This window comes from Rutidosis leptorrhynchoides, chromosome 4 (assembly GCF_046630445.1).
Source record: "Rutidosis leptorrhynchoides isolate AG116_Rl617_1_P2 chromosome 4, CSIRO_AGI_Rlap_v1, whole genome shotgun sequence".
Classification (NCBI taxonomy): Eukaryota; Viridiplantae; Streptophyta; class Magnoliopsida; order Asterales; family Asteraceae; genus Rutidosis; species Rutidosis leptorrhynchoides.
Genome location: NC_092336.1, coordinates 520,451,676 through 520,473,414, shown reverse-complemented (window position 1 = coordinate 520,473,414; position 21,739 = coordinate 520,451,676).

The following is a 21,739-nucleotide window of genomic DNA, read 5'->3' as shown; positions in this document are numbered from 1 at the left end:
GACTATCGTCACACCCGTAACAACATGTGAGCGAAACACGGCTATCGCATCACTAATCATACAACATGGTCCTCACGACCCCACCATCGGTGTATACACAACCGATAGTTCCCACAACATGGTCCTTACGACCCCACCATTGGTGTATAAAACAACCAACAGATCAACGTCACGGTCCTTACAACCCCACCATCGGTGTATAAAACAACCGACAGATCACACAACACGAAGGCTGGCCGAAAACACACGCGCCTTAGTGAATCCGAACTACACGCGACTCACTACCTTCATCACAACAATCGGGATTGGCCGAACTACACGCGCCTTAGTGAATCCGAACTACACGAGAGTCACTATCCCGGAGGAATGACCGAACTACACGAGTCATTTGTGAATCCGAACTACACGAGATTCACTCCTCAATACAATGACCGAAACTACACGAGTCATTCGTGAATCCGAACTACACGAGATTCACTTCCACAACATCGAGGTTGGCCGAACTACACGAGCCTTAGTAATCCGAAACCACACGAGATTACTACCTCAATAAGATGACCGAACTATACGAGTCACCATGAATCCGAACTACACGAGATTCATTTAGTTAAGATGACCGAAACCACACGTGTCATCGTGAATCCGAAACCACACGCGATTCACAATCTCAACATAGGAATGGTACTCGCATTTCCCACCGGTACTCGCATTTCTCGATAGTGTTACACCGTACCGACATAACACTACTCCCTTGATGAAGTCAGCGGACCCCGAAGGTCATGCTCCACCAATCTCAACACCGGATGAAGTCAGCGGACCCGAAGATCATGCTTCACCGATATAACACCACGCTCATGATGAAGTCAGCGGACCCCAAAAGTCATGCTCCACCAATCACGTATTCCCATGATGAAGTCAGCGGACCCTAAAGATCATCCTTCATCAAACAACCATACCATAATCGAGCAAGAACCACCTATACCAAACATAGGTACCAAACAATAATTCTCCACAAGAGAACCCGACACACACCTCCCTTAACCGGAGGATTTCACCTTGCTCGCCAAACACGTCCATTATCTCTCAACGAGATTTACCACGTTACCACCTCGGTGATGATTCAAATCCAAACCATAAGTACAATTTATCCGAAATTGTACTCTACCACAAATCGACCCAACCAGGTCTCGACAACATTTTCCGGATCTACCAATAGCATCATCCGAAATCTCACACTAAAACTTCCTCGTGCGGGAGTGTAACTCCCCCACTTAGAACCACGTTCCATATCCACAACTCGTACAACCGCACAATGCTACCACAGGTAGACTTTACCAACAATTGGGCTCACACGACCCATTACCACATCTTGCTCCAACCTTGAGCACACGAAGGATTTTAACCAACCCTTAAACACTTTGTAAGAAAAGTGTACCGCAACACAATCGGAGTCGAACACCACGCTAGTAGGTATAAAAGAGGCACCTAATGTCGCGTCATAAAGACTCCATTACCAACACACATTGAGATTTAAAACACTCGATCTCAAGGGTTCCAACCAACCGACGAACCTCATGATTCGTCACTTCAACATCAAAGCGAACACGCGCTTAACAACCAAACACCAAAACCATTTCCGTGGCTTGGTAGAAACGTTTCCCAAATACTAAGGAATGCTTGGTTGCACCAAGTCTTACGCCCTTCGCCCTTTAATCAAACATCAACATAGGGTACTTCCATTAGGAACGTCACCCATAGCATAACATGCACAACAAAGGCACGCAACTCAAACTCAAACGGCATTTAATAAATAATCAAAAGACATATTTATCAAAATTAAACGTACCTTAACGTCTCCTGGCCGCACCCGTCCCCGCTAACTTGGGACATTCCGACTTACGATGTCCTTCTTTTTGGCAATTGAAGCACACCATACCATCACCCTTTGGTACCGAACATTCCCAAGACTTGTGACCCCTCACGCCACAATTGTAACATCTAGCCGCACTAGAATCCGACATACCCGCTCGCGTACCACCCGTGCTCACACTCGGACCCTTAGCCCTCTTACTCGGAGCACCATAAGAAACGACCCTTCGCTCACTTGAAGGTTCACCCTTTTTCGATCGTGAATACGACTCGAAACCTCTAGCCAAGTCGAATAATTCCGAAAACGATTTCGCTTGACCCCGGCTAATTTTACTTTTCAAGTCATCATTCAAGGTCCGATAGAAATCCCCCATCAACAAACGATCATTCCCCAAATACTCCGGACAAAAACGAGCCTTCGCCATAAAGGTCGTCTTGAGAGTACTCAAATCCATAGATCCTTGTCGCAAATTTCGCAGCTCATTACGCAATTCCCACAAATCGGCCGAAGTCCGGAACTCCTCGAAGAATTCCTCCTTAAAGTCGTCCCACGATAAAGCCATAAACGTCTCGCCACCGACAAGATCAATCTTACCATCCAACCAATCCCTTGCCCTACCCCGCAACAAACTCGTAGCGAGTCTCGTCTTTCTCTCAGGAGGGCAATCAATAGTACGGAAACACCCTTCGACGTCCGAAATCCAAGTTGTGCTTATCAAAGGATCCGGTTTCCCGTCATACATCGGGGGTTTAGTCCTCATGAAGCTCTTAAGATAACGCTCCATTTCACTACTACCCCGAAATTCGGAATACTTCCTATCCATTCTTTCTTCCAACGCACCCATTTGCTCCGCAATGGCGGCCGCAACTCTAGTATTAAACTCCTCGTCATTCATCTCGATCTCGTTTCGAGTCGCCATTCTAAAGAATGCAAAACGATTAGTCCATGAACGTATAAAACCATACGCACCACACCGCCCCATCTTGCTAAACACTCGTTGTACATCACTTGTTAGACACGATTTGCACCCGTAATAAGGTTTGCAAGTCCTTATTACGCACACACGTCGTCTCAACTCGTTAGTACAATGACCGCCTCGCTCGATGATATAACCAACACAACCAAAATTCTACGCGGTACAAACACACGTGAGAATTATTATCACAACACAACAACATATTAATAATATCCGCATTACTAATATAAACGTTAGTCAACCTATAGCCAAGGCACTAACCAAACCCATTCCGACCCGTAATCCTACAAGTCCCACAACAATTTAAGCACACACAAGTCTAAGTCTAGGCACCTATCTCAAGTCACCTAAATCCCTTAGACCATGCTCTGATACCACTTGAAACAACCCAACCCGTATTAAAACCGGCCCATAAAAATTTTTCCTTTTAATACGCGTTAAATAATACTTTAGGTCCCGTTACACATATTCCAAAACGTATTTGTTATCAAAGTAAGTTCATCGAACTTAAAACATACATTAATGATTTAAACTCCTTAATACAATGGTTCATTAATTAAATCGTAAACCGGTTATAATCATTATGACCCGACTAGTTACGTTTACACAAAACCGAGCATGGTGATTTGGGACTACGCTACCCAAATCCTAATCGAGTCCAAAAGCAAGATCTTCTAAAGCAACCTAGCCGAGATCTCTAATTCCCAAGCTTACCCGAGCCGCCAAGCATGCGAACCTATAAAAATATCAACAACGAGAGGGTAAGCTAACGCTTAGTGAGTGAGAATATACTACATACATATATATGCATAAAATGGACACGCCACAAAATAGCAAATACCGCATACCGGAGCATCCAAACATAAAGGCAAGCTAGTCTAAGCATACCGTAAGATCACTAAGCAATGAGCTAAAGATACATCAACAAAATATAAGTTTGCCAGCAACGATGTGAACAATGCCAATAAGCTACACCCGGAGGGTTAGCTACAACACGACAATACAACATTATAGTGTATATATATGTATATATCTCTCGAATAACATAATTTGCTTACGCTTACAACACAATAACCATGGTTAACCGATCGTACAAGGGAACGATACTCGTAAGAGACCGTCGGAGTTCGTAACATCCATTAACGTTACTTAAACACTGCGTAATCACTAATCCCCCGGGTGATGTCTTAAACACCGCGACTAATTCACCCCCATGACAATGTGGCGTCTTAAACACCGCGACGAATCCACACGCCAATCAAAATAATGAGTGGTGTCTTGAACACCGCGACAATTCCACTCCCATGACAATGTGGTGTCTTAACCACCGCGACAATACCACATGCCAATCAAACAATGAGTAGTGTCTTAAACACCGCGACACTACTACTCGTTACTTAGAATGTGGTGTCTTGAACACCGCGACAATACCACATTCATACTACACAAATAAATACATTATATACGTACACGCATAATTATTCCACTCACAATATTAACCCTTCGCCATTGGGGTTATATAATCCACATCACACGCCCATGTGATAGAGCACACGCAAGGTGTGCACCTCGTCAAAGATGGTCAACCAAAACGTACAACCGTGCTAATTGGACCTACACACAAGTCCATCAATCCACCTATATGTGAAGTGAGCTCTATAACCGAGAACCACTTCACCCGACCCGCACCCATCCTACACATACATATGCATATTGGATATTAACACTCACCTTAAGCCTTGATGAATGCAACCAAGTTATCCGCAACTCGTCAATGGAAAGTACCTATTCCATTATCACAAATTCAACAACACACTTAGATTGGATTTACAAACCAACCCAATTTGACACTTAGTGCAAATTCGACCCAAAAGTAATTCCAAGTACAAACCGCGCCCAAACTAACCAATAATTACTAACACGAGTGACAATGGTCCTAATATGCCAATTAAACTCGAACACAAGTGTTAAACACGTGTCTTGAAATGTCCCGTTCTTATTGATTAAAAACGTTCCATATTAATTGATTTCGTTGCGAGGTTTTGACCTCTATATGAGACGTTTTTCAAAGACTGCATTCATTTTAAAACAAACCATAACCTTTATTTCATCAATAAAGGTTTAAAAAGCTTTACGTAGATTATCAAATAATGATAATCTAAAATATCCTGTTTACACACGACCATTACATAATGGTCTACAATACAAATATGTTACAACAAAATAAGTTTCTTGAATGCAGTTTTTACACAATATCATACAAGCATGGACTCCAAATCTCGTCCTTATTTAAGTATGCGACAGCGGAAGCTCTTAATAATCACCTGAGAATAAACATGCTTAAAACGTCAACAAAAATGTTGGTGAGTTATAGGTTTAACCTATATATATCAAATCATAATAATAGACCACAAGATTTCATATTTCAATACACATCCCATACATAGAGATAAAAATCATTCATATGGTGAACACCTGGTAACCGACATTAACAAGATGCATATATAAGAATATCCCCATCATTCCGGGACACCCTTCGGATATGATATAAATTTCGAAGTACTAAAGCATCCGGTACTTTGGATGGGGCTTGTTAGGCCCAATAGATCTATCTTTAGGATTCGCGTCAATTAGGGTGTCTGTTCCCTAATTCTTAGATTACCAGACTTAATAAAAAGGGGCATATTCGATTTTGATAATTCAACCATAGAATGTAGTTTCACGTACTTGTGTCTATTTTGTAAATCATTTATAAAACCTGCATGTATTCTCATCCTAAAAATATTAGATTTTAAAAGTGGGACTATAACTCACTTTCACAGATTTTTACTTCGTCGGGAAGTAAGACTTGGCCACTGGTTGATTCACGAACCTATAACAATATATACATATATATCAAAGTATGTTCAAAATATATTTACAACACTTTTAATATATTTTGATGTTTTAAGTTTATTAAGTCAGCTGTCCTCGTTAGTAACCTACAACTAGTTGTCCACAGTTAGATGTACAGAAATAAATTGATAAATATTATCTTGAATCAATCCACGACCCAGTGTATACGTATCTCAGTATTGATCACAACTCAAACTATATATATTTTGGAATCAACCTCAACCCTGTATAGCTAACTCCAACATTCACATATAGAGTGTCTATGGTTGTTCCGAAATATATATAGATGTGTCGACATGATAGGTCGAAACATTGTATACGTGTCTATGGTATCTCAAGATTACATAATATACAATACAAGTTGATTAAGTTATGGTTGGAATAGATTTGTTATCAATTTTCACGTAGCTAAAATGAGAAAAATTATCCAATCTTGGTTTACCCATAACTTCTTCATTTTAAATCCGTTTTGAGTGAATCAAATTGCTATGGTTTCATATTGAACTCTATTTTATGAATCTAAACAGAAAAGTATAGGTTTATAGTCGGAAAAATAAGTTACAAGTCGTTTTTGTAAAGGTAGTCATTTCAGTCGAAAGAACGACGTCTAGATGACCATTTTAGAAAACATACTTCCACTTTGAGTTTAACCATAATTTTTGGATATAGTTTAATGTTCATAATAAAAATCATTTTCTCAGAATAACAACTTTTAAATCAAAGTATATCATAGTTTTTAATTAACTAACCCAAAACAGCCCGCGGTGTTACTACGACGGCGTAAATTCGGTTTTACGGTGTTTTTCGTGTTTCCAGGTTTTAAATCATTAAGTTAGCATATCATATAGATATAGAACATGTGTTTAGTTGATTTTTAAAGTCAAGTTAGAAGGATTAACTTTTGTTTGCGAACAAGTTTAGAAGTAACTAAACTATGTTCTAGTGATTACAAGTTTAAACCTTCGAATAAGATAGCTTTATATCTATGAATCGAATGATGTTATGAACATCATTACTACCTTAAGTTCCTTGGATAAACCTACTGGAAAAGAGAAAAATGGATCTAGCTTCAACGGATCCTTGGATGGCTCGAAGTTCTTGAAGCAGAATCATGACACGAAAACAAGTTCAAGTAAGATCATCACTTGAAATAAGATTGTTATAGTTATAGAAATTGAACCAAAGTTTGAATATGATTATTACCTTGTATTAGAATGATAACCTACTGTAAGAAACAAAGATTTGTTGAGGTTGGATGATCACCTTACAAGATTGGAAGTGAGCTAGCAAACTTGAAAGTATTCTTGATTTTATGTAACTAGAACTTGTAAAATATATGAAGAACACTTAGAACTTGAAGATAGAACTTGAGAGAGATCAATTAGATGAAGAAAATTGAAGAATGAAAGTGTTTGTAGGTGTTTTTGGTCGTTGGTGTATGGATTAGATATAAAGGATATGTAATTTTGTTTTCATGTAAATAAGTCATGAATGATTACTCATATTTTTGTAATTTTATGAGATATTTCATGCTAGTTGCCAAATGATGGTTCCCACATGTGTTAGGTGACTCACATGGGCTGCTAAGAGCTAATCATTGGAGTGTATATACCAATAGTACATACATCTAAAAGCTGTGTATTGTACGAGTACGAATACGGGTGCATACGAGTAGAATTGTTGATGAAACTGAACGAGGATGTAATTGTAAGCATTTTTGTTAAGTAGAAGTATTTTGATAAGTGTCTTGAAGTCTTTCAAAAGTATATGAATACATATTAAAACACTACATGTATATACATTTTAACTGAGTCGTTAAGTCATCGTTAGTCGTTACATGTAAATGTTGTTTTGAAACCTTTAGGTTAACGATCTTGTTAAATGTTGTTAACCCAATGTTTATAATATCAAAAGAGATTTTAAATTATTATATTATCATGATATTATGATGTACGAATATCTCTTAATATGATATATATACATTAAATGTAGTTACAACGATAATCGTTACATATATGTCTCGTTTCAAAATCATTAAGTTAGTAGTCTTGTTTTTACATATGTAGTTCATTGTTAATATACTTAATGATATGTTTACTTATCATAATATCATGTTAACTATATATATAACCATATATATGTCATCATATAGTTTTTACAAGTTTTAACGTTCGTGAATCACCGGTCAACTTGGGTGGTCAATTGTCTATATGAAACCTATTTCAATTAATCAAGTCTTAACAAGTTTGATTGCTTAACATGTTGAAAACATTTAATCATGTAAATATCAATCTCAATTAATATATATAAACATGGAAAAGTTCGGGTCACTACAGTACCTACCCGTTAAATAAATTTCGTCCCGAAATTTTAAGCTGTTGAAGGTATTGACGAATCTTCTGGAAATAGATGCGGGTATTTCTTCTTCATCTGATCTTCACGCTCCCAGGTGAACTCGGGTCCTCTACGAGCATTCCATCAAACCTTAACAATTGGTATCTTGTTTTGCTTAAGTCTTTTAACCTCACGATCCATTATTTCGACGGGTTCTTCGATGAATTGAAGTTTTTCGTTGATTTGAATTTCATCTAATGGAATAGTGAGATCTTCTTTAGCAAAACATTTCTTCAAATTCGAGACGTGGAAAGTGTTATGTACAGCCGCGAGTTGTTGAGGTAACTCAAGTCGGTAAGCTACTGGTCCGACACGATCAATAATCTTGAATGGTCCAATATACCTTGGATTTAATTTCCCTCGTTTACCAAATCGAACAACGCCTTTCCAAGGTGCAACTTTAAGCATGACCATCTCTCCAATTTCAAATTCTATATCTTTTCTTTTAATGTCAGCGTAGCTCTTTTGTCGACTTTGGGCGGTTTTCAACCGTTGTTGAATTTGGATGATCTTCTCGGTAGTTTCTTGTATAATCTCCGGACCCGTAATCTGTCTATCCCCCACTTCACTCCAACAAATCGGAGACCTGCACTTTCTACCATAAAGTGCTTCAAACTGCGCCATCTCAATGCTTGAATGGTAGCTATTGTTGTAGGAAAATTCTGCTAACGGTAGATGTCGATCCCAACTGTTTCCGAAATCAATAACACATGCTCGTAGCATGTCTTCAAGCGTTTGTATCGTCCTTTCGCCCTGCCCATCAGTTTGTGGATGATAGGCAGTACTCATGTCTAGACGAGTTCCTAATGCTTGCTGTAATGTCTGCCAGAATCTTGAAATAAATCTGCCATCCCTATCAGAGATAATAGAGATTGGTATTCCATGTCTGGAGACGACTTCCTTCAAATACAGTCGTGCTAACTTCTCCATCTTGTCATCTTCTCGTATTGGCAGGAAGTGTGCTGATTTGGTGAGACGATCAACTATTACCTAAATAGTATCAAAACCACTTGCAGTCCTTGGCAATTTAGTGATGAAATCCATGGTAATGTTTTCCCATTTCCATTCCGGGATTTCGGGTTGTTGAAGTAGACCTGATGGTTTCTGATGCTCAGCTTTGACCTTAGAACACGTCAAACATTCTCCTACGTATTTAGCAACATCGGCTTTCATACCCAGCCACCAAAAATGTTTCTTGAGATCCTTGTACATCTTCCCCGTTCCAGGATATATTGAGTATCTGGTTTTATGAGCTTCTCTAAGTACCATTTCTCTCATATCTCCAAATTTTGGTACCCAAATCCTTTCAGCCCTATACCGGGTTCCGTCTTCCCGAATATTAAGATGCTTCTCCGATCCTTTGGGTATTTCATCCTTTAAATTTCCCTCTTTTAAAACTCCTTGTTGCGCCTCCTTTATTTGAGTAGTAAGGTTATTATGAATCATTATATTCATAGATTTTACTCGAATGGGTTCTCTGTCCTTCCTGCTCAAGGCATCGGCTACCACATTTGCCTTCCCCGGGTGGTAACGAATCTCAAAGTCGTAATCATTCAACAATTCAATCCACCTACGCTGCCTCATATTCAGTTGTTTCTGATTAAATATGTGTTGAAGACTTTTGTGGTCGGTATATATAATACTTTTGACCCTATATAAGTAGTGCCTCCAAGTCTTTAATGCAAAAACAACCGCGCCTAATTCCAAATCATGCGTCGTATAATTTTGTTCGTGAATCTTCAATTGTCTAGACGCATAAGCAATCACCTTCGTTCGTTGCATTAATACACAACCGAGACCTTGCTTTGATGCATCACAATAAATCACAAAATCATCATTCCCTTCAGGCAATGACAATATAGGTGCCGTAATTAGCTTTTTCTTCAATAACTGAAACGCTTTCTCTTGTTCATCATTCCATTCAAATTTCTTCCCATTATGCGTTAATGCAGTCAAGGGTTTTGCTATTCTGGAAAAGTCTTGGATGAACCTTCTGTAGTAACCAGCTAGTCCTAAAAACTGGCGTATGTGTTTCGGAGTTTTCGGGGTTTCCCACTTTTCAACAGTTTCTATCTTTGCCGGATCCACCTTAATACCTTCTTTGTTCACTATGTGACCGAGGAATTGAACTTCTTCCAACCAAAATGCACACTTTGAAAACTTAGCGTACAATTCTTCCTTCCTCAATACTTCTAACACCTTTCTCAAATGTTCACCATGTTCTTGGTCATTCTTTGAGTAAATAAGAATGTCATCAATGAAAACAATGACAAACTTGTCAAGGTATGGTCCACACACTCGGTTCATAAGGTCCATGAACACAGCTGGTGCATTAGTTAAACCAAATGGCATGACCATAAACTCGTAATGACCGTAACGTGTTCTGAAAGCAGTCTTTGGAATATCATCTTCTTTCACCCGCATTTGATGATACCCGGAACGTAAGTCAATCTTTGAATAAACAGACGAGCCTTGTAGTTGATCAAATAAGTCGTTGATTCTCGGTAGTGGGTAGCGGTTCTTGATGGTAAGTTTGTTCAACTCTCGGTAGTCGATACACAACCTGAATGTACCATCTTTCTTCTTGACAAACAAAACAGGAGCTCCCCACGGTGATGTGCTTGGTCGAATGAAACCACGCTCTAAAAGTTCTTGTAATTGGCTTTGCAGTTCTTTCATCTCGCTGGGTGCGAGTCTGTAAGGAGCACGAGCTATTGGTGCAGCTCCTGGTACAAGATCTATTTGAAATTCAACGGATCGATGTGGGGGTAATCCCGGTAATTCTTTCGAAAATACATCGGGAGATTCTTTTGCAATGGGAACATCATTGATGCTCTTTTCTTCAGTTTGTACTTTCTCGACGTGTGCTAGAACAGCATAGCAACCTTTTCTTATTAGTTTTTGTGCCTTCAAATTACTAATAAGATGTAGCTTCGTGTTGCCCTTTTCTCCGTACACCATTAAGGGTTTTCCTTTTTCTCGTATAATGCGAATTGCATTTTGGTAACAAACGATCTCTGCTTTCACTTCTTTAAACCAGTCCATACCGATTATCACATCAAAACTCCCTAACTCTACTGGTATCAAATCAATCTTAAATGTTTCGCTAACCAGTTTAATTTCTCGATTCCGACATATATTATCTGCTGAAATTAATTTACCATTTGCTAATTCGAGTAAAAATTTACTATCCAAAGGCGTCAATGGACAACTTAATTTAGCACAAAAATCTCTACTCATATAGCTTCTATCCGCACCCGAATCAAATAAAACGTAAGCAGATTTATTGTCAATAAGAAACGTACCCGTAACAAGCTCCGGGTCTTCCTGTGCCTCTGCCGCATTAATATTGAAAACTCTTCCACGGCCTTGTCCATTCGTGTTCTCCTGGTTCGGGCAATTTCTAATAATGTGGCCCGGTTTTTCACATTTATAACAAACTACATTGGCATAACTTGCTCCGACACTACTTGCTCCGCCATTACTCGTTCCGACACCATTTGTTCCTTTCGTTCTATTAACCCCTGGTCCGTAGACCTCACACTTCGCCGCGCTATGACCATTTCTTTTACACTTGTTGCAAAATTTGGTGCAGAACCCCGAGTGATACTTTTCACACCTTTGGCATAGCTGCTTCTGATTGTTGTTGTTGTTGCGGTTATTATTGTTGTTGGGATGATTGTTGTAGTTGCTGTTGTTGTTGTTGTTGTTGTTGGGCCGTTTGTTGTAGTTGCGATTGATGTTGCGATTGTTGGGATAATTGTTGCGATTATTGTTGTAATTGCTGTTGTTGTTGTATTGGTGATTCTTATCACCGTTTTCCTCCCACTTTCTTTTGACTTGCTTCACATTGGCCTCTTCAGTAGTCTGTTCTTTAATTCTTTCTTCAATCTGGTTCACTAGTTTGTGAGCCATTCTACATGCCTGTTGTATGGAGGCGGGCTCGTGTGAACTTATATCTTCTTGGATTCTTTCCGGTAATCCTTTCACAAACGCGTCGATCTTCTCTTCCTCATCTTCGAATGCTCCCGGACACAATAGGCACAATTCTGTGAATCGTCTTTCATACGTGGTAATATCAAATCCTTGGGTTCGTAACCCTCTAAGTTCTGTCTTGAGCTTATTGACCTCGGTTCTGGGACGGTACTTCTCGTTCATCAAGTGCTTGAATGCTGACCACGGTAGTGCGTACGCATCATCTTGTCCCACTTGCTCTAGATAGGTATTCCACCATGTTAACGCAGAACCTGTGAAGGTATGCGTAGCGTACTTCACTTTGTCCTCTTCAGTACACTTACTTATGGCAAACACCGATTCGACCTTCTCGGTCCACCGTTTCAATCCGATCGGTCCTTCGGTTCCATCAAATTCCAAAGGTTTGCAGGCAGTGAATTCTTTGTAGGTGCATCCTACACGATTTCCTGTACTGCTAGATCCAAGGTTATTGTTGGTATGTAGCGCAGCCTGTACTGCGGCTATGTTTGAAGCTAGAAAAGTACGGAATTCCTCTTCATTCATATTCACGGTGTGTCGAGTAGTCGGTGCCATTTCCTTCAAAATAGTCAAATGGAACAAGTTAATCATACAGAATATTAAGAGTAGTTAATAGTATTTCGTAGCATAATATGAACTCATTTATAAAAGCTTTTTCTTCATATTAGCGTTTTATAAGTTTAAATTCGGGTAGTACCTACCCGTTAAGTTCATACTTAGTAGCTAATATACAATTCAACTACTACAATTCTATATGAAAAACTGATTATAATAATATTTCGCGTTCAAACTTTTATACAATATTTTACAAACTTACAATACCGCTTATTTTACATAAAGCATGAAATATAGCACACAATAACTTTGATACAAGATAGTTGTGAAGATAATTCTAGCTAGTACACAAGTCGTTCAGCAAAGGCAATAAAGACACGTAATTCATACGTCCAGAAACAAGTCATGCATTCTGGTTTTACTAGGACTACTTCCCATCCTTGGTCTTGTGGAACATAACCGTTATGGCCGTTGATAAGACAGCGTGTTGTAACGTCGTCAAAGGGACGAGGGTTACGTAATGTCCAACAGTCCCGTAACAATCTAAAAACCTCATTTCTTACTCCAATTACCGACTCCGTCACTTGTGGGAGCGTTTTGTTTAATAGTTGTAGCCCGATGTTCTTGTTCTCACTTTGGTGAGAAGCAAACATTACTAATCCGTAAGCATAACATGCTTCTTTATGTTGCATGTTAGCCGCTTTTTCTAAATCACGAAGTCCAATATTCGGATATATTGAGTCCAAATAATTTCTTAACCCGTTGCGTAAAATAGCATTTGGGTTCCCCGCAATATATGCGTCAAAGTAAACACATCGTAACTTATGGGTTTCCCAATGTGATATCCCCCATCTTTCAAACGAAAGTGTCTTATAAACCAAGACATTCTTGGAACATTCTTCGAATGTCTTACAAACTGATCTCGCCTTAAATAGTTGTGCCGAAGAATTCTGACCGACTCTAGACAAGATTTCATCAATCATGTCTCCGGGTAGGTCTCTTAAAATATTGGGTTGTCTATCCATTTTGTGTTTTTATACTGTAAAATAGACAAGAGTTAGATTCAAAAAAAATTACTTATTAATACAAGCAATTTTTACATATATCATAAAGCATAAGCACACTATATTACATATATTACACCACACGAATACAACTATCTTATTCCGACTCGCTTGTTTCTTCTTCTTCGGTTTTGTTTCGTTTTGCCAAGTTTCTAGGGATATATGATGTTCCCCTAATACGAGCCATCGTTATCCACATTGGTTTAGAAAAACCTGGTGGTTTAGAGGTTCCCGGGTCATTGTTACAACTTAAGGACTTCGGGGGTTGACGATACATATAAAGTTCATCGGGGTTGGAATTAGATTTCTCTATTTTTATGCCCTTTCCCTTATTATTTTCTTTTGCCTTTTTAAATTCAGTTGGGGTAATTTCTATAACATCATCGGAATTCTCGTCGGAATCCGATTCATCGGAGAATTGGTAATCCTCCCAATATTTTGCTTCCTTGGCGGAAACACCATTGACCATAATTAACCTTGGTCGGTTGGTTGAGGATTCTCTTTTACTTAACCGTTTTATTATTTCCCCCACCGGTTCTATTTCTTCTTCCGGTTCCGATTCTTCTTCCGGTTCTGATTCTTCTTCCGGTTCCGACTCCTCTTCCGGTTCCTCTTCGGGAACTTGTGAATCAGTCCACGAATCATTCCAATTTACATTTAACTCTTCATTATTATTAGGTGAGTCAATGGGACTTGTTCTAGAGGTAGACATCTATCACATAATATCAAACACGTTAAGAGATTAATATATCACATAATATTCATATGTTAAAAATATATAGTTTCCAACAAAAATGTTAAGCAATCATTTTTAAAGAAAACACGGTCGAAGTCCAGACTCACTAATGCATCCTAACAAACTCGATAAGACACACTAATGCAAATTTTCTGGTTCTCTAAGACCAACGCTCTGATACCAACTGAAATGTCCCGTTCTTATTGATTAAAAACGTTCCATATTAATTGATTTCGTTGCGAGGTTTTGACCTCTATATGAGACGTTTTTCAAAGACTGCATTCATTTTAAAACAAACCATAACCTTTATTTCATCAATAAAGGTTTAAAAAGCTTTACGTAGATTATCAAATAATGATAATCTAAAATATCCTGTTTACACACGACCATTACATAATGATTTACAATACAAATATGTTACAACAAAATAAGTTTCTTGAATGCAGTTTTTACACAATATCATACAAGCATGGACTCCGAATGTCGTCCTTATTTAAGTATGCGACAGTGGAAGCTCTTAATAATCACCTGAGAATAAACATGCTTAAAACGTCAACAAAAATGTTGGTGAGTTATAGGTTTAACCTATATATATCAAATCATAATAATAGACCACAAGATTTCATATTTCAATACACATCCCATACATAGAGATAAAAATCATTCATATGGTGAACACCTGGTAACCGACATTAACAAGATGCATATATAAGAATATCCCCATCATTCCGGGACACCCTTCGGATATGATATAAATTTCGAAGTACTAAAGCATCCGGTACTTTGGATGGGGCTTGTTAGGCCCAATAGATCTATCTTTAGGATTCGCGTCAATTAGGGTGTCTGTTCCCTAATTCTTAGATTACCAGACTTAATAAAAAGAGGCATATTCGATTTTGATAATTCAACCATAGAATGTAGTTTCACGTACTTGTGTCTATTTTGTAAATCATTTATAAAACCTGCATGTATTCTCATCCCAAAAATATTAGATTTTAAAAGTGGGACTATAACTCACTTTCACAGATTTTTACTTCGTCGGGAAGTAAGACTTGGCCACTGGTTGATTCACGAACCTATAACAATATATACATATATATCAAAGTATGTTCAAAATATATTTACAACACTTTTAATATATTTTGATGTTTTAAGTTTATTAAGTCAGCTGTCCTCGTTAGTAACCTACAACTAGTTGTCCACAGTTAGATGTACAGAAATAAATTGATAAATATTATCTTGAATCAATCCACGACCCAGTGTATACGTATCTCAGTATTGATCACAACTCAAACTATATATATTTTGGAATCAACCTCAACCCTGTATAGCTAACTCCAACATTCACATATAGAGTGTCTATGGTTGTTCCGAAATATATATAGATGTGTCGACATGATAGGTCGAAACATTGTATACGTGTCTATGGTATCTCAAGATTACATAATATACAATACAAGTTGATTAAGTTATGGTTGGAATAGATTTGTTATCAATTTTCACGTAGCTAAAATGAGAAAAATTATCCAATCTTGTTTTACCCATAACTTCTTCATTTTAAATCCGTTTTGAGTGAATCAAATTGCCATGGTTTCATATTGAACTCTATTTTATGAATCTAAACAGAAAAGTATAGGTTTATAGTCGGAAAAATAAGTTACAAGTCGTTTTTGTAAAGGTAGTCATTTCAGTCGAAAGAACGACGTCTAGATGACCATTTTAGAAAACATACTTCCACTTTGAGTTTAACCATAATTTTTGGATATAGTTTCATGTTCATAATAAAAATCATTTTCTCAGAATAACAACTTTTAAATCAAAGTTTATCATAATTTTTAATTAACTAACCCAAAACAGCCCGCGGTGTTACTACGACGGCGTAAATCCGGTTTTACGGTGTTTTTCGTGTTTTCAGGTTTTAAATCATTAAGTTAGCATATCATATAGATATAGAACATGTGTTTAGTTGATTTTAAAAGTCAAGTTAGAAGGATTAACTTTTGTTTGCGAACAAGTTTAGAAGTAACTAAACTATGTTCTAGTGATTACAAGTTTAAACCTTCGAATAAGATAGCTTTATATGTATGAATCGAATGATGTTATGAACATCATTACTACCTTAAGTTCCTTGGATAAACCTACTGGAAAATAGAAAAATTGATCTAGCTTCAACGGATCCTTGGATGGCTCGAAGTTCTTGAAGCAGAATCATGACACGAAAACAAGTTCAAGTAAGATCATCACTTGAAATAAGATTGTTATAGTTATAGAAATTGAACCAAAGTTTGAATATGATTATTACCTTGTATTAGAATGATAACCTACTGTAAGAAACAAAGATTTCTTGAGGTTGGATGATCACCTTACAAGATTGGAAGTGAGCTAGCAAACTTGAAAGTATTCTTGATTTTATGTAACTAGAACTTGTAAAATATATGAAGAACACTTAGAACTTGAAGATAGAACTTGAGAGAGATCAATTAGATGAAGAAAATTGAAGAATGAAAGTGTTTGTAGGTGTTTTTGGTCGTTGGTGTATGGATTAGATATAAAGGATATGTAATTTTGTTTTCATGTAAATAAGTCATGAATGATTACTCATATTTTTGTAATTTTATGAGATATTTCATGCTAGTTGCCAAATGATGGTTCCCACATGTGTTAGGTGACTCACATGGGCTGCTAAGAGCTGATCATTGGAGTGTATATACCAATAGTACATACATCTAAAAGCTGTGTATTGTACGAGTACGAATACGGGTGCATACGAGTAGAATTGTTGATGAAACTGAACGAGGATGTAATTGTAAGCATTTTTGTTAAGTAGAAGTATTTTGATAAGTGTCTTGAAGTCTTTCAAAAGTGTATGAATACATATTAAAACACTACATGTATATACATTTTAACTGAGTCGTTAAGTCATCGTTAGTCGTTACATGTAAATGTTGTTTTGAAACCTTTAGGTTAACGATCTTGTTAAATGTTGTTAACCCAATGTTTATAATATCAAAAGAGATTTTAAATTATTATATTATCATGATATTATGATGTACGAATATCTCTTAATATGATATATATACATTAAATGTAGTTACAACGATAATCGTTACATATATGTCTCGTTTCAAAATCATTAAGTTAGTAGTCTTGTTTTTACATATGTAGTTCATTGTTAATATACTTAATGATATGTTTACTTATCATAATATCTTGTTAACTATATATATAACCATATATATGTCATCATATAGTTTTTACAAGTTTTAACGTTCGTGAATCACCGGTCAACTTGGGTGGTCAATTGTCTATATGAAACCTATTTCAATTAATCAAGTCTTAACAAGTTTGATTGCTTAACATGTTGGAAACATTTAATCATGTAAATATCAATCTCAATTAATATATATAAACATGGAAAAGTTCGGGTCACTACATGTCTTACCCATTTTGACACCAAAACCCCAATTTTTGACCCATTAAGTCAAAATCTCACCATTTACAAGTTTTGACACCAAAACATGTTTAACTCGGTTTAATACTTCAACTTAATCCATTTTAAGTCTATAAACCTTATTAATTCACAATCGGGTCATAATCATCACCAAAACCCTAATTTTGACTCTAGTCAAAATTAGTCAACCAAAAGAAACCTAATCTCTTCCAACACCTCAATAATCACTAAATACTAGTGATTACACCCATTGCAAGTCTTACAAGCATAAACTTGCACACCAAACCCGAAACCCGCCAATAACAACAATAAACCCGAATATTGGTGTTAATCTCCAATTAACAACTAAATGGGTTTCACCTATGAATCATACAATCAAAAGCCCTAAACTTGAATGATGAACACGAAAATGAATTTCGGAGTTAGAGCTTACCACTAGTATCACCGTGTAGCTAAGAACGAGGAGAACACACTTTCCAACTACGCCAAAGATCGAATCACAAGTCTTGAACCCCAAATCTTCACTTGAATCCAAAGAGGATTTATGTTTTGAGAGAATAAATGGAAGAAAAATGAAAAAGGAAATGAAATGGGTGGATGAGGTTAAAGCCTCAAATCTGGCTCAAACGTGAAAAGACCAAAATGCCCTTGAACTTCATTTAAATTTACAAGGATCCGGCACCAGTTTGCCCAGTATGCCGCGCCGTGGCCTAAGTTGTCGCGCCGCGACATTTGACTAGTTCTGGGATCCCTTTTTGTCCAACTTCTGATCCAGATTTCAGTTGTTTGCCGCGCCGCGGCCTCTTTGTCGCGCCGCGACACAAGGCGTGATCTGACTCCTTGTCTCATACACAAGACTTTAACACCCGAACATGTACCAAACCCTTCATACGCCTATCGTACGTACACCATACACCTATAAATCATATACGGGGAAAACGGGGTGTTACACAGAGATTCTTATTAATGATCTGGTAACGTGGATCATCAGTCTAGTATTTCTTGAATACATGAACATCTTGTTTATCTCTACAAATAAGTCCCAAAAGAAAAGAAAACGAGAGTGAATCTGTTGAAAAATCTTTATTAAATAAACCCTGAGCTACCTTGAGACTTGAATGGTTTGAATTTTCTAAGATTCCTAGCTTGTTATGCATCACTCATAAATAAATAGTTTTAGACCATAATGCATATGTTTATTAAGTGTTATCTTTTATGTACTTTAGATTGTAACTTGTTTGCAGGTAATATAATTTGATTATCTTGCTGAAATATAACTCATTATTTGCTTACCTTATTTGAATTTTTAGTATGAATCCTGCTGAAGTACAACATCAATTAAATGGTAAAAACCTATGTATTACACATAGTGGTAACATACACACTATGATTAAATCTAAGAAATATTTCATTGATTTAAATCAAATGAAGGGATTATAAACACTATATCAGGTCTTGCAAACTTGATATAAGGAGCGGAAAAGGCAAAATTTGATATTACCAAATGGTACGAATTTTCTGATAAACAATGCTTTGTTTTCTCCCAAATCAAAGATAAATTTGTTAAGTTTCTCTGATATATATCATAATGGATATGATTATCAGTCAATGATAACTAGAAATGAGAAATACCTATGTAGCACCGAAAAGCGCATATGATGAAAAGCGCAGTGCATATGATTAAAAGCGCATATGATTAAAAGCGCATATGATGAAAAACGCAGTGCATATGATTAAAAGCGCATATGATAAAAAGTGCATATGATGAAAAGCGCATATGATGAAAAGCGCAGTGCATATAATTAAAAGCGCAGCGCATATGATTAAAAGCGCATATGATTAAAAGCGCAGCGCATATGATTAAAAGCGCATATGGTGAAAAGAATATATGATGAAAAGCGCATATGGTGATTAATGAAAAAGCACATATGGTGATTAATGAAAAACACATATGGTGATTAATGAAAAGAATATTGAGAAAGAATCACCAATGTTTCTTGAAAGAATTCAAGGTTATATATATGGACCAATTCATCCATCATGTGGACCATTTTGATATTTCATGATTCTAATAGACGCATCTAGCGGATGGTCTCATGTTTGTGTGTTATCAAATCGTAATATGGCATTTGCAAAGTTTCTTGCTCAAATTATTAAATTGAGGGCACATTTCCCTGATTATACTATTAAAAGGGTGAGATTAGATAATGCTGGTGAGTTTACATCTCAAGCATTTAATGATTTTTTGCATGTCTATTGGGATTGTTGTTGAACATCCTGTTACCCATGTGCACACACAAAATGGTTTAGCCAAATCACTAATCAAACGATTGCAGTTAATAGCTAGACCATTGATAATGAGAACAAAACTCCCCGTATCTGTATGGGGTCATGCAATTTTACATGCTGCATCATTAATTCGCATTAGCCCAAGTGCAAGTCATACATATTCTCCCTTACAACTTGCTTTTGGCCATCAGCCAAATATTTCCCACCTTAGAACATTTGGTTGTGCGGTTTATGTTCCTATCGCACTACCACAACACATTAAAATGAGTCCTCAAAGAAGGATGAAAATATATGTTGGATATGAAATATCTTTAATCATAAGATATATTGAACCCATGACGGGTGATGTTTTTAAAGCACGTTTTGCTGATTGTCACTTTAATGAAATATTGTTCCCTATATTAGGGGGAGAAATGAAAAATAAAGAAAAAGATGCTTCATGATGTGAACATCAATTAAGGTATATAGAACTCGCACAAAAGAATGCGAAACGAAAGTTCAAAAATAATGCATATGCAAGAACTTGCAAATTAATTACTTTATGCATTTAAAGATACAAAAAGAGTGACTAAATCATATATAATAGCAGGAAATGCTCCAGCTCGAATTGAAATTCCAAAAGCTGGAAATAATGTCACTCATGAGTCTTTGCCACGTCTGAAACGTGGAAGACTAATTGGTTCTAAAGATAAAAATCCTAGAAAAGGAAAATCAGCTGATAATGAGGTAAAAGAAAGTGTTTAAGAAGAACCACAAATCAATATTCCTTCTGCAGAGGATATTGATAAATGAAAATACATAAATTGCAATAAATTATGCAATATTATGGAACCGAAATGAAATGAAAAATTTTGATGAGATATTTTCATATAATGTTACAATGACATCATGAATAAAGATGATGATCTGGAATCAAAATCTGTCATTGAATATCAAAATAGACATGATTGAGCTCAATGAAAAGGAGCAATACGAGCTGAATTAGAATAGCTCAATAAAAGAAAAGTTTTCGGATCAATCATTATCACTTTTAAAGATGTGAAACGTATGGGATACAAATGAATTTTTTATCTGAAAAAGAAATGTGTAAATGAAGATACAAGGCAAAACTAGACTTGTAAATCAAGGTTGCCCACAAAGACCAGAAATGAATTATGAGGAAAACTTATCCTTATGTAATGGATGCAATTACTTTTAGATACTTAATCAGCCTGGCAGTTTCTAAAAATTTAGAAATGCATCTCATGGATGTTATTACTACTTATTTAAATGAATCACTTGATAGTGATATATACATGAATATCCATGAAGGGTTTAAAGTATAAGAAGCATCTAATTCAAAACCCAAGGAAATGTATTTCATTAAATCACAAAGATTTTTATATGGGTTGATACAATCGGGACATGTGGTATAATCGATTAAATGACTACTTGATAAGAAAAATGGTATATAAATAATCTTATTTGCACATGTTTTCTTATTAAGAAAACAATGTCCTGATATGTAAGTTGTTTA